Below are 26,180 nucleotides of genomic sequence, written 5' to 3' on the forward strand. Positions count from 1 at the left end.
CCGTGTTGATCTCAGGGTCGTGAGTTCAAGCCCCACTTTGTGCTCCAAGCTGAGTGTGGAGCCTTCTTCAAACAAACCAAAAAACAAAGTACCGTATACTGGGTGTATTAGAGCATCAGATAATTATTTTCTGCCAGTCCTGGAGGCCAGAAGTCCAAAGTCAAGGTGTTGGCAGGGCTGTGCTCTCTCCAAAGGCTCTAGGGAGGAATCCTTCCCTGCCTCTTCCAGCTTCTGGCTGATGGCATTCCCCTGCGCTCTGCATTACCCCGATCTCTGCCTCCCTTGTGGCTCGGCTGTTTTCCTTCTGCGTGTCTCATCTCTCTTCTCCTTTTCCTATAAGGACTCTGCTCTCATACTGGATGTACGACTTACATTACTCCAGTATAACCTCATCTTAATTTAACTAGTTACATCGGTAAAGACCCTATTTCCAAATAAGGTCATATTCTGAGGTTCCAGGAAGGACATGAATTTTTTTTTTTTTCTTTTGGTGAGGGTTGCTCAACCCAGTACATTTAGTATCTGCCTTTGTGAGCCGTGAGAAACCTGAGTGTCCTTTGGATTCTGCTCCATGTTGCCTGAGGATGCAGGCCCTCAAGGCTCTCGGTGACTTTCTTGGTAGTTTTGGGATCTGAGAGTCTGTCCCACTTCCTGGGTTATTTGGGCTTGGAAGTGTCCCACAGCAAGGATACTTGGCCCCGTAATGTTGTGGGATGTTACTAAGACCCAAGGTACAAAGATGGAATTCTGGAATAGGGACAGGAATTGTTAATTTATTAATGCGTCATGGTCCCAGGCAGTAATTGCTTCGCAAAGACTCCAACAAGAAGATGCTATTTTATTTTCATTCCCATTTTATAGGCAAAAGAAACGAAGGCCCAGAGAGGTCGGCCCAAAGTCACATAGCCAATAATAGGTAGTGTGGTCAACAGTGTGAAATGTAGGGCCGGTCTTCCTGGAATCCTCGTCAGTTCTTCTTTTTAAAAATTTATTTATGCATGTATTTGTCAGAAAGAGAGAACAAGCTGGTGGGGTGACAGGCAGAGGAAGAGGGAGAAGCAGGCCCTCCACAGAGCAGGGAGCCCAATGTGGGGCTCAAGTCTAGGATCCCAGGACCCTGGGATGCAAGCTGAAGGCAGACGCCTAACCAACTGAGCCGCCCAGGTGCCCCCACCCCCCACCCTGGTTACTTCCAAGTTTGGGCTGAATTGTGTGCCCCCAGATTCATATGCGGAAGCTCTAAACCCCAGGACCTCAGAATGTGACTGATAGTCTTTACAGAAGTAGTTATGTTAAAATGAGGTTTTCAGCTGGGTCCTAATCCAGTAGGATTGGCATCCTTGTAAAAAGGGAAATACGGAGATAGACCTGTGCACACACACATGCAGAAAATGCCATGTGATTGTGAAGATGGATTATCTGCAAACCAAGGAAGGTCAGATCTGAACAGACCCTTCCTTTGCAGCCTCAGAAAGAACCAGTCCTGACCACACTTTGATTTTGGACTCCTGGCCTTCAGAACTGTGAGAGAATAAACATCTTGTTTAAGACACCCAGTTTGTGGTATTTTATTGTGATAGCCCTGGCAGACTAATACAGATGGTTATAGGAGTTGATGCATTTAATACACACTGAATACACAGAGTCAGACTCTCTGTAAGCACATTTCACACCAACATACACATAGAATTCCACAGTGTCCCGTGGATGTGTAGCAAAGAAGCAATGATTCACAGGAGAGGGGTTACAGTGACACATCTGTGATGTCATAAAGACACCCTGGCCAAGACGGGGGTTACAGAGTTACAAAGACAATTTGGGAAAGATATGGTGTTCCAAAGACAATCACAGATTCGTAATCTTGCATCCGGAACCATAAAATGCCTAAACAGAAAAAATTTCACAGCTCCTTTAGCAGCCCAAATGGACTGAACCCATGTGAATGTGTTTGTGTTTTTCATTTTCATTTTCATTTCATTTCATTTATTCCTCAGCTTAAGTATGCATACAATAGGGACGTTAATATGCTTGATTATTGGGTACTGTCCCAGAAGTCCCTTAATATATGTGTATTAGGGGGCCGTCTGGGTGGCTCAGTGGGTTAAGCCTCTGCTTTCAGCTCAGGTCATGATCTCAGGGTCCTAGGATCGAGTCCCACATCGGGCTCTCTGCTGGGCGGGGAGCCTGCTTCCTCCTCTCTCTCTCTCCCTCTAAAAGAAAAAAAAAAAAACATGTGTATTAGTATAAGTCCCCTTTAATACATACTTATGAGATATATATATATGGATATATATATATATAAAACATATATGGTATATAAGTCTGAGTCATTACTCACACAAAACACTCCACTTCTGTCTCTTCTGGTCACCAAATCTGTGGAGGCATTTCCTGGCACCAACAAGCAATTCTCAGCCACCAGCAAGGTGTCCAAGGATCCAACTCAACTCTGACACTATCTGCCCAGAGAGAGCATTGGATCTTACAGGTTAAGTGCTCAGTTTTCACAAGACTGTCACCCCTGTTCCCTGCTTCAAATGCAAGTCAGAAATCTTAAACTGTCGCCTGGGTTTCTGAGCAACCAGCTCTAGGTTGCAGGTTGCACTGATGTCTTCCTTGGGTTTGATTAATTTGCTAGAGCTGCTCCCAGAATTCAGGGAAACATGTTTACCATTTATAAAAGAATATGATAAGGGCTACAAATAACACCATATGAGGAGGTCTGGAAAGACCCTGAGTGCAGGAGCTTCTGTCCCCGTGGAGCTGGGATGTGTCACCTTTCTTATGTGGTTGTATTCGCCAACTTGGAAACTCCCCCAAACCTCTATTATTGGGATGTTATGGACGCTTCCTCACGTAGGCATGATCAATTATAAACACTGCTTCTAGCCTCTTTCCCTAGCTGGAGGATGGGGGTGGGAAGGAAAAAGCCAAGCTTCTAATCATGGCTTGGTCTTTCTGATGACCATCTTCCACCCAGGAGTCATCTAGGAGCCCACCCAGAGTGGCCTCATTAGAACAAAAGATGCTTCTAGTGTTCTCATCACTTAGGAATTTGCTAAGGTTTAGGAGCCCTGTGTTGGGGGTGAGGCCAAAGATGCATACATAATTACCAGTGTCAGTTCTGGATTCCAGAACATATTTGGTGTCTAGGGCTCAAGCTGGGAGCAGCTCTAGCAAATTAATCAAACAGATCAGGGACTGTGAAATTGTATGAGGGACTGGGATGTGGATTGAGGCCATTGATAAGACGTGGGTGTCACAAAAGGGGATGGCCCATTCACACTATCGCAGTGGGAGTACCCTTGGGAGGGGTTTCTTTTTCTTTATTTTTTGAAAGATTTTATTTATTTATTTGATAGAGAGAGAGAGAGAGATCACAAGTAGGTAGAGAGGCAGGCAGAGAGAGAGGGAGAAGCAGACTCCCTGCTGAGCAGAGAGCCTTGATCATCCGAGGACCCTGACACCATGACCTGAGCTGAGGGCAGAGGCTTAACCCACGGAGCCACCCAGGCGCCCCAGAGATTTACCCTCTTAACAACATTGTAAGTGCACAACACAGTATCTTTTTTTTTTTTTTAAAGATTTTATTTTTATTTATTTATTTGTCAGAGAGAGAGAGGTAGAGTGAGCGCAAGCACAAGCAGACAGAGTGGCAGGCAGAATCAGAGGGAGAAGCAGGCTCCCTGCAGAGCAAGGAGCCCGATGTGGGACTCGATCCCAGGACGCTGGGATCATGACCCGAGCCGAAGGCAGCTGCCTAACCAACTGAGCCACCCAGGCGTCCCAACACAGTATCTTTTAAAAAAGATTTATTTATGTATTTGAGAGACAGTATGTGTGTGGGTGGGGGGAGGAGGCCCATGGAATTACTCCTCTGAGAGAGAGTAGGAGGTTTGGGATGGAGTGCTAGCTTTGAATACAGAGAGGCAATCTATGCATATAAGAGATAGACAATAAAAGGAACAAGAGTTGGCAAAGCTTTAAATAAGGGTGAGAGAGAGAAGATAGAGAAGCCAAGACTTCTGACTCGTGCAACTGGTTGGATAGAAGTACATAGCGGTTTGGAGACCCCGGAGGCTCATGGGTCACTCTGGGATGTAAGGAATTTCCAGGTGCCTCTGAAGTGGTCATGTGGGAATATTGAGTCAATTCTTTGACCATGCAAGCTCTTTGACTGGGTTGGAATTGTAAGAGCTACTGGTATATTTAGATAAGGAATGTCTCAGGCAAGGATGAACTCTCTTAGAATAAAAGGTAAAGAGGGTCTAAGATCAAGGGCGGAGGATATACCATATACCATGGTTCAGTAGGAAGTCAAGTGTTCACGAAAGCCTGAGAAGAACAGCCAAACAGGAAAGAGGAGAATCAGGATCCCAAGAAATCTGTTTCAAGGAGGAAGTAGTGGTCAGTGATATCTGATACTGTAGAGAATCAGTAAAGATGAGAACCAAAAATACTCACAAGTTTCTGAATTACCAGAACCATGAGTGGTTAACTCTTTTGGGGAGCATCAATGAATCAAGTTGCACCAGAGTGGCTGGAAAAACCAGTGACAAGTGAAAAATCTGAGATTGCCTCTGCAGGCAGCTTCTTCTTAAAAAAGCATTTTGAAATACTTTTGAATTTCAAGAAAAGTTACATGATTGAAAAAGGTACAAAGAACCCCCACACACCCTTTATGCAGGATGCATCAGTTGTTAACATTTTGCCCCATTTGCTTTATCATGTGCTCTCCCCTTGTCCTTGTATGGGAGTGTCAGTTGCAAGGATTTATTTAAGGTGAGTCAGACAAGATCAGGATTATTAAGAAACAAAACCAGAGGAAACCAGAACCTCAAAGGCTGGGGCAGTTCTAGGAAATTCCAAATGTGGTGTGAGTGGATTCAAGGAATAGGAGGAAGTTTGGGGGGTATTTATCAAGGTGATTAGTTAGAAAGAAGTGGAAGAGGGGTGGGGGGAGGGGCAAAATGGGGGAAGAGGAGTGGGAGATACAGGTCTCCAGTTATGGAATGAATTCGTTGTGGGATGAAAGGCACAGCATAAGGAAGATAGTCACGGTGTTGTAATGGAGTTGTATGGTGACACTTGGGGACTATATTCGTACCGAACACAGCAGAATGTGGAGACTTGTTGCATCTCTGTGTTGTACACCCAAAACTAGTGTAACACTGTCGACTCTACTCAAAAAAGAGAGAAAGAGAAAATGAAAAAAGGAGAGAAAGCAGGCAGGCAGGCAGACAGGCAGATGGACACTTGGCTCTACCCTCTCTTATGAGCCACCTACTGAGCAATTCCAATGCTATGATTTGCACTTCGGCTAAATCACTGAATGTAACAGATCAGCACTCCCCTCCTGAGGCAAATTATAGCCAATAGGACAGGTCGGAGAATAGGAATTTTCCATTTTTTTAAAGTTCATTTATTAATTTTTAAGTAATCTCTACCCCCCCTCCCCCAACATTGGGCTCGAATTCATGGCCCTGAGACCAAGGGTTACATGCTCTACCTACCGAGCCAACCGGACGTCCCAGGGAGAACTGGGATGTTTAGACTCAAAGCTGAGTAGACAATGAAGGATCACCAGGCATGGGACCAAAATGAAAGCCACAAGAGAGACACTTTGAACTCCACATCAGCAGAAAATAGTCAACAGGGGTGCCTGGGTGGCTCAGTGGGTTAAAACCTCTGCCTTCTGCTCGGGTCATGATCCCAGGGTCCTGGGATGGAGCCCTGCGTCAGGCTCTCTGCTCAGCAGGGAGCCTGCTTTTCTTCTGCTCTCTCTCTGCCTGCCTCTCTGCCTACTTGTGATCTCTGTCTGGCAAATAAATAAATAAAATCTTAAAAAAAAAATTTAAAAAATATTTGAAAAAATCAGAAAAAAAAAAAGAAAATAGTCAACATCTGAAGAAGCAGAAGTAATAAATCAATAAAAAGACTCCAGAGTCAGTCTGAATCATTTCCCTACAAAGGCTTAAAACAATTTTAGATTAAATGATATTTAAATACATGAATAATAAAATCTATAAGAACCCTTCCTCAAACTTCACTAAAACTCTTCATTATCAAACTTTCAGAGAGATAGTAAAGCTTAAAGATTACATATTGTTGTTCAATAAAGTTCAAAGTCATTAGAATGCAAAGAATTGATTTAGCAGAATAAGATTGGACAAAACTCACTTATGTATTCCAGAAATATTTACTAGAAGTGTTTAATGTGCTACCAGTGGCTAGGGATACAGGGTAAGGAAGAGGGGCTTGGGTTCTACTTATATTCTAGATCAGGGGTTAACAAGCTATATAGTCCATGACATTTCTGAAAGTGACGTCTTATTGGGAGATGGCCATGACCATTTATGTATTGTTCGAACTTGGTTTTGTGCTCCAGTAGTGGAGATGAGTAGCTGTGACAGAGACCATATGGCCTGTGATGACTGAAATTTTTACTATCTGGACCTGTAGAGAAAATAGTGCTGATCTCCCTTCTAGATCACCCATATGTATGATAATTTAAGATAGTATAAATGCTATATTAGTCAGAGTTCTCCGGAGAAACAGAACCAATAACATGTGTACATATGTATAGAGAGATTTATTTTGAGAAACTGGTTCACAAAATTGTGGGATCTTGCAAGTCTGAAATCTGCAGGGAGAGCCAACAGGCTGGAGACCCAGGGAAGACTTGATGCGGCAGTCTGGAATCTGAAGATGTTTTTAAAGATTTTATTTATTTATGTGACAGAAAGAGAGAGAGAGATCACAAGTAGGCAGAGAGAGAGAGAGAGAGAGAGAGAGAGAGGAGGAAGCAGTCTCCCCACTGAGCAGGGAGCCCAATGCAGGGCTCCATCCCAGGACCCTGAGATCATGACCTGAGCCAAAGGCAGAGGCTTAACCCACTGAGCCACCCAGGCACCCCTGAAGGCATTCTTCTTCTTCTTCTTTTTTTTTTTTTTTAAAGATTTTATTTATTTATTTGCCAGACAGAGATCACAAGTAGGCAGAGGGGCAGGCAGGGGTGTGGGGAAAGCAGGCTCCCTGCTGAGCAGAGAGCCTGATGTGGGGCTCAATCCAGGACCTTGAGATCATGACCTGAGCTGAAGGCAGAGGCTTTAACCCACTGAGCCACCCAGGCGCCCCCACTGAAGGCATTCTTGAGGCAGAATTCCCTCCTCCTCTGGGGGACCTCAGTTTTCAACCTTCAACTGATCAGGTAAGAGTCACCCACATTATGGGGGGGATATGTTTTATTCAGGGTCTGCTACTAATTTAAATATTAATCATCTAAAAAAATACCTTCATAGCAACATTTGGACTGATGTGTGGCCAAATACCTGTGTACTGTGGCCTAGCTACGTTGACATATAAATTTAACCATTACAAATATTATGAAAGAAATATGTGGGGAGATGTTCTAGAGAGTGAAGGAGATCTATCTTTTTAAAATATTTTTTTATTTATTTGACACAGAGAGAGAGAGAGAGCACAAGCAGGAGGAGTGGCAGGTAGAGGGAGAGGGAGAAGCAGGCTCTCCAAGGAGCAGGGAGCCCAATGCAGGGCTCGATCCCAGGGTCCTGGGATCATGACATGAGCTGAAGACAATGGCTTAACTGACTGAGTCACCCAGACACGAGAAGGAGGTCTATCTTTACGTGGTGGTCACAGGCATCTCTTAGAAGGCAATATGTGTGCTGAGATTCAAACAATGACAAAATCCAGCCATGGGAATATCTAGGAAGAGGATATTTCAGACAGAGGACACAGCAGATGCAAAGGCCCTGAGGTAGGAATAGTCCAGGCATTTTTGGACCCTGGGAGATCAGTGTGGTTAGAGAGGAATAATGATGTGGACAGTGATAAGGAATGAGGTTAGAGAAATGATGAAGGCCTCATGTGCAGGTATAGAGATTTGGACATTTTGCTTTCAGTGTAAATTCAGTGGAAAATTTTAAACTAAGACCGTGGTGTGAAAATTGGAAGCAGGAATGTAACTGGGAAGTTGGTGGAGGACTCTAGGAGAAAGATATGATTGGTTTGGGTGGGGGTGATGGTTGTGGGGCTAGACAGAAGCAAAGAATTGTGGGCTGTACCAGTTGGGATTTGGTGCTATTTCAGTGACCTCAAGCGGCTTTCTATTAACCACAGCCAAAACCCCCTAACTGCTCACATCAGCCCATCAGATTCTGCCCAATGTACTCCTGCCACCTCCCCCATCTCATGGTCTCCAATCTGCCCCCTCACTCTGTACCAACCACAATAGGCCTCCTAGCTGTTGGTATGCACACCTGGCACAGTCCTGCCTCAGGGCCTTGGCTCTGACCGTCCCTTCTGCCTGGAAAACTCCTCTCCCAGATCTTCCCACGTAGATTCTTTTTCATCAGTGCTCAATTCCAAAACCATCTCCTTACCTGACACTCCACTAAAAAGAGCACCCCTGCCGATTCACTGTATTGCTGACCCTGTCTTATTTTGTTTGTACTGTGTGCCAGTTATCCAATGATGCATAATAAGTACCCCAAACTTAGTGGCACAAAACAATAACCATTTTATTATGCTCATGGCTTCAATGGGTCAAGAATCAGAACAAAGTATAGTAAAAATGACTTACTGTCTTCTCCACAATGCCTAGGGCTCAGCTGGGAAGATTCAAATGGCTGGAGATGAATAACCAGGAGCTGGAATCATCAGGAAGCTTGTCCACTCACAGTTCATATCAGGACTATCAAATCATGCACATACCCTTGTCTTTTCTATGTGGCTTAGGGTTCTCACAGAGTGGCAAACTCACAAAGTGGCTGGATTCAAAGAGGCAGGGCATGGAGTCCCCCAGGACAGTTCAAGACTATACCTGAGAGTCACTTCTGTCATGTGCCATTCTTCCCTCAGGACCCAGCCAAATTTAAGGAGGTAGAGAAAGTGACTTTTAAAAAAAAGATTTTATTTATTTTATTTGACAGAGAGCACAAGCAGGCAGAGAGGCAGGCAGAGAGAGAGGAGGGAAGCAGGCTCCCCGCGGAGCAGAGAGCCCAATGCAGGGCTCTATCCCAGGACCCTGGGATCATGACCTGAGCTGAAGGCAGAGGCTTTAACTCACTTAGCCACCCAGGAGCCCCAAGAAAGTGACTTTTGAGGGCAAGTTCCAACTGCAGAAAGGCCCAATGGGATGGGAGATGTCAGGACAGTCATCTTTGGAACACGTTATCTGCCATACTACTTTGATGGCTTATTAGGAGGGTTTGATAACAAGTTGCATCTTCAGTAGCCAGAGAAGCCTTCTTGTTCCAGGAAGTGGTAGAGTCTGGCATGTAGGATGAGATGCAGGTGATAGAGACCCACCTTTGACTTGCTAAAGTATAAGCTCCATGGTAGCAAGAGTTTCTGTTCATTGAAATTTACTGGTGAGTCCCAGGCATTGAGAACAGTGCCTGATACATTAAGTGCTCAACAAATTTGGGTGGGTTAGGAGGAAACATACAAAATTGAGTATTTCAGCACCTGGCCTGGTTTTGTAGGATCCAGAGAAGTCCTATGATCTTAAGAATTCTCCCTAAGAGGGAACAGGAAGTGTTCAGTGGGTGCATCCATAGGGAAGGTCTGAGAGCCTGAGAATCTCTAGCAGGGCTGACTGGTGACAGCACCTCTCTCCTGCAGCCAGTCAGTAAAGACTGGAAGACATGACCCATTCTTCATATGTAAAGACAGGAAATGCAAGCCTTTAAGGAACATGAAAAAAAAAATCAAGGAAATGAGACACCTCCTAAGAAACACAATAATGTTTTAGTAATTAACCCAAAGAAACATAAATATGGTTTCTTGATAAATACAATTTTTTATGTGATCGAAGTTAAGCTGTGATCAGCTGAAAAGACTGTTATAACTATGAGATGTTTTATGTAAGCCCCTTTATAATGACAGAGCAAAAACTGATAGTGGATACAAAAAAAGATAAAGAGAAAAGAATCAAAGCATATCACTATGGAAAATCATCAGATCAAAAAGGAAGGCAGGACGTACAAAACAGCCAGAAAACAATAAGATGGCAATAGTGTGTCCTTACCTATCAATGGTTACTTTATCTATGAACAGACTAAATTCTCCAATCAGTGTAGGGGCACCTGACTGGCTCAGTGTAGAATGTGTGACTCTTGATCTCAGGGTGGTGGGTTCAAACCCCCTGTTAAAAAAAAGAAGAAAAGTAAATAAAAAGACATACAGTGGATGAATGGATTCAACAAACAAAACAGAACTATATGTTGCCTATAAGAGACACACGTCAGCTTTAAGGACACACAAAGGCTCAAAGTGAAGGGCTAGAAGAAGATATTCCTTGACAATGGAAACCAAAAGCCACAGGGGCAACTATACTTTTATCAAACAAAATAGACTTTATTTTTTAAAGATTTTATGTATTTGTTTGACAGAGAGAGAGAAATAAACATCAAGAGAGCGAACAGAAACAGGGGGAGTAAGAGAGGGAGAAGCAGGCTTCCCACCAAGGAGAGAAACCAATGTGGGTCTTGATCCCAGGACACTGGGATCATGACTTGAGCCAAAGGCAGATGCTCAACAACTGAGTCACCCAGACGCCCCCAAAATAGACTTTAAATAAAAACTGTAAAAAGAGACAAAGAAGGTCATTATATAATGATCAAGGAGTCAATTCATCAAGAGGATATAACACACACACACACATATATATATATGCATATATATACACACACACGTATATGTATTATGTATATACAAACACACATGCAGACTTACATACACACACATCTATCCATCCAACACGAGAGGACCAAAATATATTCTGCAAGTATCAGAAAATCTGAGGGAGAAATAAACAGTAATGCAATGACAATAGGGGACTTCGATACCCCACTTCAACAGTGAGTAGATTAGCCAGGCAGAAAATCAGTAGGAAACATTGGACTTGAACTGTACTTTAGGTTGAATGGACCTAACAGTTGGTTTCATCCAACACCAACAGAATACACGTCCTTAAGTAGACATGGGATAGTCTTCAGGAGACATCACATGTTAGGTCACAAAGCAAGTCTTATTAAATTTAAGAAGATTGGAATCATATCAAGTATCTTCTCTAACCACAGTGATATGAAACCAGTAATCAATAACAGGAGGAAAATGGAAAACATTCACAAATATATGGAAGTTACTGAATACACTCCTGAAAAATAAATAGGGCAAAGAAGAAATTGAAAGGGAAATTAAAATATATCATGAAGCAAGCGAAGATAGAAATGCCACATGCCAAAACTTAAGGGATGCCGCAAAACAGTTGTATAATTGGGTAAGTTAGAAGAAATGGATAAATTCCTAGGAATAGACAATCTGCTGAGATTAAATCATGAAGAAACAGAAAATCTGAACAGACCAATGACTAGTATGGAAATTAATCAGTAATCAAAGTCTCCCAACAAACAAAAGTCCAGGATTAGATGGCTTCACTGGTTAATTCTTCCACACATTTAAAGGAAAATTATCAGTCCTTGTCAAGCTCTTCCAAAAATAGGAATCAACTCTCCTAAATCCACTGTATGAAGTCAGTATTACCTTGATACCAAAGCCAGACAAGGGCACTGCAAGTAATCAAAACAGAATGGTATTGGCATAAAAGGAGTCATAAATCAATAGAACAGAATAGAGAGCCCATAAATAAACCCATGCATATATGGGTAATTAATTTATGACAAATGAGGCAAGAATATACAATGGGGGAAAGAACAGTCTTCAACAAATGATTTTGGGGGAAACTGCATAGCCACATGTGAAAGAATGAAACTAGACCCCTATCTCACACCATATATCCAAAATCAACTCAAAATGGATTAAGACCTTGCATGTAACACCTGAAACCATAAAACTTCCAGAAGAAAACAGTCAGTTAGCCTCTTGACAGAGGTATTGGCAATGATTTTTTGGAACCAACTCCAAAAGCAAAGGCAGCAGAAGCAAAAATAAACAAATGGGACCACATCAAACTATAAAGGTTCTGCACAGCAAAGGAAACCATCCAACAAATGAAAAGACAACCCACTGAGTGGAAGAAAAAATTTGCAAGCCATATATCTGATCAAAAGAGTTAATCTTCAAAATATATAAGGAACTCATACAACTCAATAGCAAAAAACCCAAATAATCCAAATAAAAATGGGCAAAGGGCCTCAACAGACTTTTTCTAAAGAAGAGACACAAATGGACAACAGGCACATGAAAAGGTGCTCAACATTAGTCATCATCAGGGAAATGGAATCAAGACTCAGATGCTTGGGATACCTGGGTGGCTCAGTCGGTTAAGTGCCTTTGGCTCAGGTCACGATCCCAGGGTCATGGGATGGAGTCCCGCATTGGGCTCCTTGCTGTGTGGAGAGCCTGCTTCTCCCTCTGCCTGCTGCTCCCCCTGCTTGTGAGCTCTCTCTCTGACAAATAAATAAATAAAATCTTAAAAAGAAAAAAAAAAGTCAGACGCTTGACAGACAGAGCCACCCAGGCACTCCCATATTTTGGTAGTTTAAAATTTCTGGTCAGAAGTATTTGCATGCCGTATACTATTTGCTATATCACTGAATAGAAACTGGATGCTAATTCCTGATCTCAAAGAAGAATGTACTTGAATATGATCATAGGCATTGATTCTGCAGAAACTATTAAACTATTATTTGCGAATATCTAAACTTGTTTAAAAGGAAGAAGAGGTTTATGATGAAATAAAATCTAAACCACAAAAAAAAAAAAAAAAGGAAGAAGAGGAGTCAGCTCGTATTTTGGAGAATCCCTGGTAATGGATATTACTGTTTGAAGTTTTTCTTACTTGGAAGAAAAAAAAAGACTTGCAGAATATGCTGCTATTGCGACCCAGCCACGAACCTATTCATGATCAAAGATGTATCAGGGGTGCCTGGGTGGCCCAGTCAGTTAAGTGTCTGCCTTCGCCTCAGGTCCTGATCCCAAGGTCCTGGGATGGAGCCCTGCATCAGGTTGCCAGCTCAGTGGGGGATCCTGCTTCTCCCTCTCCCTCTGCCCCCCCATGCTTTTTAAAAAAAATCTCTCTCTCTCTCTCTCTCTAGTGTTCTCTCTCTCAAATAAATAAAATCTTAGAAAAGACAAGGATGTATCAGAAAAAAATTTTGGTCTGATCAGCATTTTCTGTCTAGGTAAATACTTTGATTTCTAATAGAATGAAATGGGGGGCACCTGGGTGGCTTAGTGGGTTAAAGCCTCTGCCTTCAGCTCAGGTCATGATCCCGGGGTCCTGGGATCGAGCCCCGCATCAGGCTCTCTGTTCAGCAGGCAGCCTGCTTCCTCCTCTCTCTCTGCCTGCCTCTCTGCCTACTTGTGATCTCTGTCTGTCAAATAATAAATAAAATCTTTAAAAAAATAGAATGAAATAGTTTCTTTTCTTTTTTTGAAAGATAGGTACTTGACAGGAGGAAAATGGAAAGATGAACATTTATGGACATTCATATCCAGCCACAGTTTTAGCATTTTACTTTCATAAGAAGATATTAAATATTATTGAAAGATAATTTGCAAAGGAAAAATAATGACATATAAATATAAAATGAATATATGTCAAAGACATTATTTAACACAATAATTAATGACTAAACCAGTAAAATGTTACAATTGTTTCAATACTTGTTTTGTAACAATGTTACAATTGTTTTAATACTCCATTTTACCATCACACGTACATGCATCTATCAAGAATGACTAAATTAATTTACAAATAGATGCAAAACTGGATTTTTCTTTCTTTTTTTAAAACATGCTATTTTCTTTTTTTAAGATTTTTTATTTTTATTTTTTAATTTTTTAAAAATTAAATTTATTTGTTTTCAGCATAACAGTATTCATTATTTTTTCACCATACCCAGTGCTCCATGCAATCCGTGCCCTCTATAATACCCACCACCTGGTACCCCAACCTCCCAATACCTGCCCCTTCAAAACCCTCAGGTTGTTTTTCAGAGTCCATAGTCTCTCATGGTTCACCTCCCCTTCCAATTTCCCCCAACTCCCTTCTCCTCTCTATCTCCCCATGTCCTCCATGCTATTTGTTATGCTCCACAAATCAGTGAAACCATATGATAATTGACTCTCTCTGCTTGACTTATTTCACTCAGCATAATCTCCTCCAGTCCCGTCCATGTTGCTACAAAAGTTGGGTATTATGGAGGCGTAATACTACAGAGTGTATATGGACCACATCTTCCTTATCCATTCATCCATTGAAGGGCATCTTGGTTCTTTCCATAGTTTGGCGACCGTGGCCATTGCTGCTATAAACATTGGGGTACAGATGGCCCTTCTTTTCACTACATCTGTATCTTTGGGGTAAATACCCAGGAGTGCAGAACTTCCCTATGACCCTGCAATTGCACTCCTGGGTATTTTTTATTTTGTATTTAACAGAGATCACAAGCAGGCAGAGAGGCAGGCAGAGAGAGAGGGGGAAGCAGGCTCCCTGCTGAGCAGAGAGCCCGATGTGGGGCTTGATCCCAGGACCCTGGCATCATGACCTGAGCCGAATGCAGAGGCTTTAACCCACTGAGCCACCCAGGTGCCCCCAAACTGGCTTTTTCCATAAGGGATGGAGAAAAATCAGTTGCTTTCCACTGAACAGAATTATTTTCATGTCTGTAGACAAGAATCTTTTTATATTTCTATGAGTTGTTTGCAACTCACAGGATTATAAAATTGCTCAAAGAAAATGGTATAAATGCTTTAAAACAGATAAACCAAAAGGATGTTCACAGGTATCCATTGAAGACCCCCAATAATTTTTTGGTCTTTTTCAAAGTCTTTTATAATTTTTTTTCTGGTAATATTTTTACTAAATTTATATTGAGTAATTTATCCAGCGGGGAAGGCAGAAAAACATAATTTACTTCATCTTAAAGTTTACCCTAAAAGTCAAACTTAGAAATCCCACTAGGATCGACACTCCAAGTTACAGTTCTGGTTCTACACTCCTTCAGAGTTCAGAGTCACAACCAGTACTGTGGAATATTTTTGTCCATGTACTTCTTCAGCTCAGACTATCCAGAAGCAGGCACCATTTACTATTTTTAACCTTCTTGTGACTTCCGTTTTTCTGTGAACAGCCATACTCTGTCTAGGTCACATCCTTTGCCACCATGAACATTTTTTTCCTAAAGGATAAAATTTTTCTTTTAAAATAAATGTTCCTCTTTAGGAGATGGGGGGAAAAAAACCCCCAAAAAACCCAAACCACCAGATGTGGGGATGGGTCCTGACCCAGAAACAAGGAATTAAATTCCTGCAATCCACATCTTACCGGTTTCAAGAGTGTTTTGAGAACCAGCTGAAACCATATCGTTTCCCTTCATAGTGGCAAGCAAAGCTATAAAAATGGGGGCTTGGCTGCTAAATCTTGGCCCAGAAAGATAACCACCTGCTGACAGCCTCATTCATCCCAGACCTCAAGGCTCTTCTCCCTTGGGACCCCAAAAAGGATGATTGGCGCCACTTCCACTTTTGCCTTATTTCCACCACATCTAATAAATGGATTGTGGTACTCTCCTAAGTGTATACACACACACACACACACATATATACACACACATACATATATATACACACACACATACATATAGTAAATAAATTTATATTTTTACATATATAAATTTATATTTTCTATATTTATATATGAATTTATACAGTAAATATACATAAATATTCTGTTAATATATAAATGACCAGATTCATAAATATATATTTATAAATAAATATAAAAATAAAATATATAAGTATTTATTTGTAAGGATATATATATATATATATATATATATTAAATGAATGTACTGACTCCTGGCTCTGTCATGTGGGGAGGGAGAGACCAGAGAGGAGCAGGGGGGCAGAGAGGAGGGGGACCAAGGCACAGACCCGGGAGTGAAGAGGTCACTTTGAAGTTGGTTTCTCCAGCCCCTCCTGTCCCAGCAAGTACCACTTGGATGAAAGGTAAAGCACCCCCGCCCTTCTCGATTCCCGACTCTTACAATTTTAAGAAAAATAAAGCCGGTACTTTTTAGGGTAGCTTGTCATGTGGCAGTAAATAAGCAAACCAGTGAGGGGTTATTATTATCACTTCAGCAACCAAGAAGCTGAGGCCAGCTGTTGAAGTCATTTTCCTAGAGTGGGGGCCCAGACTTTTACCCAGGCAGTTTAATTCCAGGGGTTTTCCCCCAAACCTAGACTAGGGGTTCTGAGCTGGGGGTGACTCTGCCCTCCCCATACTGGGCAATGTCTTCAGACATTTACGATTGCCACATGCGGTGGGGGGGGGCGGATTTCCTGGCATCAGGCGCATGGGGACCATGGATGCCTCTCGACCTCTTGCAGTGGCCGAGCCGCCCCACCACGGAGAAAGATCCAGCTCTGAACGTCAGTAGTGCGGAGTTTGGGAAACCCGGCTGCAGACCTCAGCATCTGGCAATTCTGTATCCCGTGGGTTTGGAGTGTAGTATCCAGCTCCAGGAGAGCTGTCCTGGTCAGCTTGAGCTGCTATAATAAAAATACCCCAGGGGCACCTGGGTGGCTCAGTGGGTTAAAGCCTCTGCCTTCAGCTCAGGTCATGATCCCAGGGTCCTGGGATGGAGCCCCACATCACGCTTTCTGCTCATCAGGGAGCCTGCTCCTCCGCAACCATCTCTCTGCCTAAGAATGATCTTTGTCAAATACATAAATAAATATCTTAAAAAAAAAAAAAAACAAAACCCAGACTAGGTGGCGTAGAAATCTTAAAACAAACAAACAAACAAACAAACACCCCAGACTAGGGGGCGTAGACAATAGACATTTTCTTAGCAGTTCTGCAAGCTGGAAAGTTCAAGATCAAGGTGTCCGCAGGGCTGGTTTCTGGCGAGGGCTCTCTCCCTCCTGGCTGGCAGCTAGCCCACGGCTTGCTGTGTCCTCACAGGGCGGAGAGAAAGAGACAGATCAAGCTCTGTGGTGTTTTTCTTATCAGGGCACCAATCCCATCAAGAGGGCTCCACACCCATGACTTCATCTAAACCAATCTCTTCCCAAAGGAAAACACTTTATGTTACTCAGCTATTTCTCTACGTCTGCCCACCAGAGGAGAACTCTCTCCTTCTCCCCCTGCCCCCACTCCAGCTTCCTTTGAAACATAATTGACACGCGGTGCAGGTAGGCACAGCATAATGATGTGACAGACGTAGATACTGTGAAACCACAATAATGGTATCACCACAATAAGGGTAGTTAACACCCATCACCTCACATTACAGGTTACAATAAGATTTACTCTCAGCAGCTTTGACATATACAAAGCAGTATTGTTAGTTATAGTCTCCAGGTTGTATGTTACATCCCCAGAACATGTTTATTGCCGGAGGCTTGTCCCTTTTAACCGCCTTCACCTAATTCCCCCTCCTCCAACCCCCTCTTTCCTTCTACTCTACTCATAGGACACTTTCAACATCACACGCGTGGGTTTTGCCCCCACGCTGACCATTTCTCAGACCTGTGTCCTGCAATTCAACCCCAGCGCCATCTGTCTGCAGTGAGTGTGGGATCCCCCAGGGTCAGGGCTCACTCCCACGAGACTGCCCCCGAGACTCCTCCTTGGGTTGATAATTGGCTCACACAAACTCACAGAACTCAGGGAAACAGTCTACTAACTAGATCACCCGTTTATTATAAGAGGATACGACTCAGGGACAGCCAGAAGGAGGAGCCACAGGGGGGCACAGTTGTGGAGGGGCTCGGGGTTTCTGGTCTTGTCCAGGTGCCCCACCATCCCAGCACGGCGCTGTGCTCCACAGCTCCGAGGCTCTTTTGCGGGCTTTGTTAGGTAGGCATGACTGACGAGAGTGACCAGCTCAAGTCCAGTCCCTCCTGCCCACAGAGCTTACTGGGGAGCCTCACTGAAAGTGCGACCCCAACCTTAGGGGCTTTCCAGAAGTCGATTCACAACACACATCAGGTGTGGCTGAGTTTCAAAAGGAGCTTATTATGAATAATGACAGAAAATGACAGGATTTTAGGAGCTCTGTGTCAGGGATTGGGGACAAGATCAAATATATATATACACACATATACATGTATATATTTATATATATTATATATAAATACATATATAAATGTATGTATTTAATATATAAACACATATATAAATACATATATTACATATATAAAAATACATTTTACACACACTATCAACCTCCCAAAAGTCCCATCTTCAACCACTGTCACATCGGGGTATAAGCCTTCAACTTGCAAAATTTGGGGGACACATTCCATCTAGAACCTGTTTTTTCTACCCCCCACCCCCACCCCCAATCGGTGCTCTGGCTGAGTCCTTACCAGGCTGTTTTTCCTCGTCTACAACCCCTCCTGCTTGTGTTTCTGGTGTTGATCACTTCCTTCTCAGTGAACTCCCCATTTTGCTTCTCGTGCAGGAGCCTAGTCTGGGAACCAGTTCATCAGAAGGAGATTTTAAGGGCTCCCAGTTTTAGAAAACCGGTGGATGCTCGTAATAAGTCATGTTAATTATGAAACCCAAATCACAGGGTGTTTAAAATGGAGATAGGGTTTATGTGATGACAAGTATAGTATTGCAACGACCTTGAGCAATGCTCATACCCGGGGAACCCACATGCCTTTCAAGATTTAGAGCTTCTCTTCCATCACTCAAGACCTGTCCTAGGCATCCTTGCCAGAACAACCTTGTTCTGCTGCCCCATTACAATTCATACACATGGCCTGTTCTGGAGCTTCTGAGTTATGGCAGTATATAGATGTATCCTTTGGCATCTTCTTTCACTCGAAAGAATGTTTCTGAAGTGCCACCCCAGCCTTCATTTCTTCTTCTGTGTTGAGTAACACCTCACTTGACAAATAGTGTAAGCGTAATCTGCTTATCCTTTTGGAAAAGAGACAATGACCTGAATGGGGTCTTTTGCTCCCAGGACAGCAGACCAAGACACAATCGCAGCTTCAACCTCCCAGAAATGTAACCTTCGAACCGTCAACCCGAAATGTCCTGACCAGCACTGATGGGGTCTTGTGTGAATGAGAACCCCTGTGCTTTCCTCTCTCTCCTCCCCAGAACGTACAAGACAGCCTGGAACGATCTTCTCTCTTGTTTAGCTAATAACTTCTCCACCCTGCGGTCCTCTTAGAAATATTTTCCGTTTCATACTGTTTCACAGAATGCCGCTTTATGGGAAGTGATGCTACCCAACTGATGAATGATCGAATTTTCTCAGTACATTGAATTTTTCTTTCTTTAAAGATCTATTTCCTGGTTGTTGGACATTTGGGTTGTTTCCAGGTTTTGCGTATTATGAATAATCTTGCTACAAACAGCATTGCCCTCCTGTCTCTATACACACGTTCACTATTTTGAGGGAAATACCTGGAAGTGAAATGACAAGTTATAGGGTTGCCACGAATTTAGTTTTACAAGGCCCGCACCATAATTTCATTTTAAAATAGCAATTTAAAAATCAAATAGAAACAGAAACTTAAAAGCACTTAAATACGTTGCCACATCAGTTAAAACATGGGGTCCCTGTATGTTACCATTTTTACTCAACCCGATGATAATTCAATACATTTCTCCTCACTAAAAAAACATTTCCTGGGGTTCCTGGGTGGCTCAGTGGGTTAAAGCCTCTGCCTTCAGCTCAGGTCATGATCCCGGGGTCCTGGGATCGAGCCCCGCATCGGGCTCTCTGCTAGGCAGGGAGCCTGCTTCCTCCTCTCTCTCTGCCTGCCTCTCTGCCTACTTGTGATCTCTGTCTGTCAAATAAATAAATAAAATCTTTTTTAAAAAAATGTTTCCTTTATTTTGGTAAAATATAACTAAGATTTTCAATCTTAATCATTTTAAAGTGTCCAGTTCAAAAGCATTAGGTACTTTCGTATTCTTGTTCAACCATTCCCCTTTGTCCTCCAGGCTGTTTCCACGCTGCTTCCTTTTGCATTTATACTTCTTCTCCCATCCACCCCTGTAGCTCAAATTTTCTGGGAATGACCTAGAGACTGTGAAAACCTAAAACTGGTTTTGAACTGCTGTTCTTTTTTGAAAAATTTCCTTTGGAATACATCTCTTTAAATCTCTCTCTCTCTCTCTCTCATGTATACAGTCCATGGGTTGCTTTTTCTCTTTGACCTGTCTCATTCTCTGGTTCAAATCTTCTGGAGAAAATTGAACATGTGTTATAACTATTTCAGGCTTATGAGACACTCCTGGTAGGGAGCTGCCTATTGGAACCATCTGGAAAGGTTTAAATAACACCGAGCCTTGGGACCATGGGAGACCTATCGCATTGGAATTTCTAGGTGTGAGGTCCAGGAATATGTATTTTTTAAATCTCTTTTTTAAAAAGGTTTCATGTATTTATTTGTCATAGAGAGAGAGAGAGAGAGCACGAGCAGAGGGAGAAGCAGGTTCCCTGCTGACGAAGGAATCTGGTGTGGGACTTGATCCCAGGACCCTGGGATCATGACCTGAGCTGAAGGCAGATGCTTAAGTGACTGAGTCACCCAGGCGTTCCAGGAATATGTATTTTAACAACTTGCTGGATGTACTAGGCAAAAGTGAAGACCAGGGACGCCTGGGTGGCTCAGTTGGTTGGGCAGCTGCCTTCAGCTCGGGTCATGATCCCGGCATCCTAGGATCGAGTCCCGCATCGGGCTCCTTGCTCGACGGGGAGCCGGCTTCTCCCTCTGCCTCTGCCTGCCATTCTGTCTGCCTGTGCTCGCTCTCTCTCCCTCTCTCTCTGATAAATAAATAAAATCTTAAAAAAAAAAAAAGTGAAGACCAATCCCAGTGACTCCACCCCTTATAGAATTCCCTTCCCTGTGAAAATGATAGTATATCACTCCTGTGATTATGTCACATGGCAAAAGGGATTTTGCAGGTTTAGTTTAGTTGACTCTGAGTCTTTTAATCTTTTGATTAAAAGAGGTAATTCTGGTGGGCCTGAGTTAATTACACAAGCTCTTTAAGTGTGGATCTACAAGTCAGGGATGGAGAAAGTCAGAGGCCAGAGAGATTCACAACTTGAGAAGAGTCAGCCTGTCCTCGCTGGCTTTGAAGATGGAGGGAATCCTATAGCAAGAACCCAATCACATCTTCAAGCTGAGAGAGACCACTGGCCAACAAGGAGCAAGAAACTGGAGACCTCAGTTCTACAACTGCAAGGAACTAAATTGTGCCAACAACGTGAATGAACTTGGACATGATTCTTCTCCAGTCCAGCCTCCAGATGAGAACGCAGCTTGGTTAACACCTCATTTACAAAACTCTGAGCAAGGAATCCTGCTGAATCTTGTCTGAACTCCTTATCTGTGAGCACTATGAGATAATAAATGAGTGTTGCTTTAAACCATGAAGTTTGTGGTGATTCATTACACCCCACGAGCTGACCCCTAGTTATTTCTATGTGGCCAACTTGTTAATTGGGTCACTTGTCCTGTGTGCAAAGATACTCCAGAACCACAGACAATGGAGTGTATACCAGGGAAGAGCAAACTGGCTGATTAATCACCTTCCAATGTGGTGCAACTCTATTGGGCAGTCTTGGACTTGAGTCTTGATTATTGGTCTAATTAGTTCTTTTAAAAAAATTTTTAAAAAGATTTTATTTATTGGGGCACCTGGGTGGCTCAGTGGGTTAAAGTCTCTGCCTTCGGCTCAGGTCATGATCTCAGGGTCCTGGGATCGAGCCCCACATCGGGCTCTCTGCTCAGCAGGGAGCCTGCTTCCTCCCTCTCTCTCTGCCTGGCTCTCTGCCTACTTGTGATCTCTGTCAAATAAATGAATAAAATCTTTTAAAAAAAGATTTAAATCTTTTAAAAAAAGATTTTATTCATTTATTTGAGAAAGAGAGAGACAGTGAGAGAGAGTATGAGAGGTGAGAAGGTCAGAGGGAGAAGCAGACTCCCTGTGGATATGGGAGCCCCATGTGGGACTGGATCCTGGGACTCTGGGATCATGACCTGAGCTGAGGGCAGTTGCTTAACCAACTGAGCCACCCAGGTCTAATTAGTTCTTGTTAGGACCTATAGACTTGAGTTATCTTTGCCAGGCATAAAGATGTGTTGTGGGGGTCCTATAAGGTCCTGAGTGAACTAGTCTCTGCTTACTTCTTCGGAAGGATCTTGTGCCCCCCTCTTCCTCAAGGACATCAACCTCCTTTTGGCTTCTTCCTGCTTCCCAGCTACCGGCCACTGATGGTCCTACAGTTAGGAATTCTCTTCCTTGTTCCTCTCCAATTCCCCTCCCTCCTCCTCCCAGCCAGCTCCAACTCAGCCATTCTTGGTGTTTCCGTGAAGGTCACTCCTTTGAGAGTCCCTTCCTTAACCCCTGTCCCCAAATGAAGCAAGATCTCCCTGATACGTAATAACTTACAGCTTCCTGAACTGATGCTTTTCAAATCTTATTACAACTGTATTTTATTTATTTATTTATTTTTACAACTGTATTTTAAAACATCTTTTTTGGTAATAATTTGCTTGCTGCCCGCCCCCCTGCCAAGACTGGCTAGCCATTCCCCAAAACTGTCCCCCCTTCTTCTTCTTGGGCTCACATAGCTCTTAGACTGTGTGTCCCAGCCTCCTTGGCTGTAGGTTGGCCAAGTTCAAGTCAGTGGACTCGGAGGTGAGGCTGTGTGCTCGGCTCCCATGTCTGGCCCATTGAAAACCTTCCACAAATGATCCTTTATCATCTTTCCTCTTTTGCAGATGAGCACATTTGTGGATGGTAGAACCACAGCATGGGAGAAGACTGGATCCCTGCATCACTCCCTGGAGGAGAGCTTCCCAAGAAAATGGAAATACCTGTTTTAGACTTTGTATGAACAAGAAGTAAACTTCTGTTGTGCTAAGTCACTGGGGCTTTGGGGTTTATCTGTTACAACAGCTAGAGTTATCTTAATATACTCTGGCTCTTCGGCTGGTGTTTTGGCTCCTTCAGTGCCCAGATATTTTCTATTTGTCTCTTCAGATGCACTGTCCATGCTTCTTTACCTCCTGGAAGGAAGACCTCTAAGTACCCCCGTTCCCTCACAACCATCATTCCTGTTGGGTTTAGCTGGTAGGAGGTGTTGGAAGGGAATGAAGGATAGGAGGTCATTGACAACTGGGTATTTATCCCCCTGAGCTCCCTCTCTGCTGGGTCCCCTTATATTAAGAAAAGAAAACTATCTAAAGCTTGAAAGAAAAAAAAAACCCGAACAAACAGGTAGATGGCCACATTTCTTTTCACGGCTTAATGTCTGTCAGTTAGGGTCTCCAGGAAACAGATGCTGACACTGAGTCAGAAGTGTAAGAGAATTACCAGAAGGGAATGATTCACGATTTAAATGGAAAGAAGCAAGAAGGGGCAGAAGGAACCGCAGACTGTATCCAGATTGACCAAGTTCAGTCAAGCCAGTGTAGACATCGAGAGTGAAAATAAAAATTAAAAAAATCCCATTCTCTTCAGCTGCAACCTCCCCATTCCCTCTCCCACACCCTAGCCCTCGGTAGTCACTAATATAATTTCTGTTCCTATGGATGTGCCTATTCTGAGTATTTCATGTGAGTGGGATCACACACTGTATGACCTGCTGTCATGTCTGGCTTCTTTCACTTAGTATAATGTCTTCAAGTTTCGTCCATACTGTATCATGTGTCACTACTTTCTTCCTCTTTATCCCCGAATAATACTACATTGTGAGACATAGCACATTTTGTCTCTCCATTCATCAATTCATGGACATTCGTTTTTCCACTTTTGGGTTATTACAAATAATGCTGTGACAGGCATTTCTGTAAAAGCATTCATCAGTCTTGTTTGTATCAGCAAATTCATTCTGGGTGTTCTTTGACTTTTGTACATTATGTTTCCTAAATTCGAAATCTGCCCTACCATCTTCATTAATGAATGAGCTGAATAAAATCTTTAACACATTTATTTTATATTAGTATGGCCATGAAAGCTTTCATTTTTTGAACTTCACTGAAGGACAGAGATCTTCTCCTGCAGGCTTTTGCAACAGTTAGGGCTATGCTCTCTGGGTTCTTATAATTGCTTCCTCCTCTGGCCCCTGTGGGCTGTGGCTAGCCTGGTGACCCACATCACTCCTGGTGGCTTCCCCTAACCCTGTCCATGTTGTTGAAAACTGTCCCTTTACCAAGCACAGTGCATGTGCCATTTGTTTCCAGGCTGGATTGGACTGATACTGTAGAGTCAGGGAACATTATGGGATGTAGTTCACTCCGCCCAGCACATACATAGTAGTGCATTGAAGGTCCTCATTAGACCTTTGCAGAACGAATAACTCAAAGGGCACATGCAGATACCCAATTTGCAGTCTCTTAAAGGCTTCTTATGTATCTGCTGTTATGAATTGACGATGTTGATTGACTGAAGGTTAAGAAATCCCTTTACCGGGATTAACTGTATGCTTATCTTGATGAGCACTGAGTAATGTATAGAAATGTTGAGTCACTATATTGTACACCTGAAACTAATTTAACACTCTATGTTAAACTATACTGCAATTAAAAATTTTAAAATGGCAAAAAAAAAAAAAAAAAAAAAAAGAAAGAAAAAGAAAAAAAGAAAAGAAAAGAGAAATCCCTTTACGGTCAGTGTTTCTGAAAATGGCTTACTGCAAGGAACCACCCTTCACCATATGACATCGATAAGACCCATATATGTCTCCTCTTGTTTATCTGTAGTTAAGGCCAGACATAGACCCTCCAAACCCTCATTCTTAGCCTCAGAAGTGATCAGGCCAACTGCTCATCCCCACTGACCCATCAGAACTCGGTGCTTGCTCACCAGACTTTGATTAAACTCCTGTCCTGCCCACAGACCCTGGAGTTTGGTCCTTCCTCATCTGAGCCAGCAGCCTCTCTGAGAACAGGCTAGCTTCAGAATAAAACGTTCTCTGACCCAATATTCCATCTCACGGTTCTTTCATCCCCTTCCCCAGTGCCAGAGAGCTCAATTCTTTCTAGCATGGTTTATTCCTTTCTAGAAAAGAAAAACTTGGCCTGACTCTTGAGACGCTTGAAGACTTAATGCTCAGAGTTCTCCTATCCCAATACTCCCCCCGTCCCATCTCGATATCTTCTCCTGCCCCCCTTGTAAGAACTCTTAAATGAAGTCTCTCCATACTAAGTCTGTTTTTTTGTTTGTTTGTTTGTTTGTTTTTTTAATCAGACAGAGTGATGGTCTATGTGTCTACCCAGACATACATGGTTCAGGGGAGGGGAATCTTCTCTTCCATGTTTGGGGAATTCTTTCTAGTACTTTGAATTATATACATTAGTTGGAATTCCTACTTCTTAGAAATCTTAATTTCTAGTGAAAACTAAAAAGCAAGCAATTATGAAGTATTACATACCAACATTCTGTAGATTGGCAAATTATGAATATACTCTTTCATTACTTCTAGAAGCATATAATTTTCCACAATTTTCAACGTGGCGCATTTTTTACTAATAGACCCCCCAAATTCTTTCATTCGAATAGGAAGCCAAAGGCAGGTAAACTAAGAGTTATGTTTGGCAATTAATATTTCACTATATTTTCTTATTTGGAAGTAATCTAGATACTCAATGAATATCTGTCACTTTCTAAAACATAATCATTGTTGGGGCACCTGGGTGGCTCAGGGGGTTGAGCCTCTGCCTTCGACTCGGGTCACGATCTCTGGGTCCTGGGATCGAGCCCCACATCGGGCTCTCTGCTGGGCGGGGAGCCTGCCTCTCCCTCTCCCTCTGCCTGCTGCTCCCCCTGCTTCTGTTCTCTCTCTCAGTGTCAAATAAATAAATAAAATATAAAAAAATAATCATTGTTAAAACGTTCATTTATAAACTTTCAGCTCATATTTATTTCATTCACTTGTTCTTAACAGTTATGTTTAGATTACTTACTGGCATGGCTGGCTCAGCTGGTTCAGCATATGACTCTGGACCTCAGGGACCCCCAGGCTGGGTGTAGAGATGACTTAAATAAAAACTTAAACATTAAGCAAAGCTAACCATTGTCTTCAGTCATTTTTCTCAGTGACAAATTTCATTATATATCTATGTTAGGCAGCTATCCAACATTCCAGGGCTGGAGGACCTTATAAAAGGCTGTGTTAAGTGTTTTCGGTTTGTATTTGAGC

The 26,180-nt window shown here is 42.7% G+C and overlaps 1 long non-coding RNA gene across 1 annotated transcript; it reads right to left on the reverse strand.

Annotated features, from left to right (window-relative positions):
* Window positions 1–1,571: 1,571 nt before the first annotated feature.
* Window positions 1,572–26,152, reverse strand: LOC132009661 (uncharacterized). Its single transcript, XR_009402028.1, has 3 exons — window positions 25,945–26,152; window positions 10,055–10,171; window positions 1,572–2,210 (listed from the first exon to the last, which is right to left on the reverse strand). It is a non-coding gene; the product is annotated as an uncharacterized LOC132009661 (long non-coding RNA).
* Window positions 26,153–26,180: the final 28 nt, after the last annotated feature.

The sequence above is a fragment of the Mustela nigripes genome, chromosome 2, assembly GCF_022355385.1.
Source record: "Mustela nigripes isolate SB6536 chromosome 2, MUSNIG.SB6536, whole genome shotgun sequence".
NCBI classification, from domain to species: Eukaryota; Metazoa; Chordata; class Mammalia; order Carnivora; family Mustelidae; genus Mustela; species Mustela nigripes.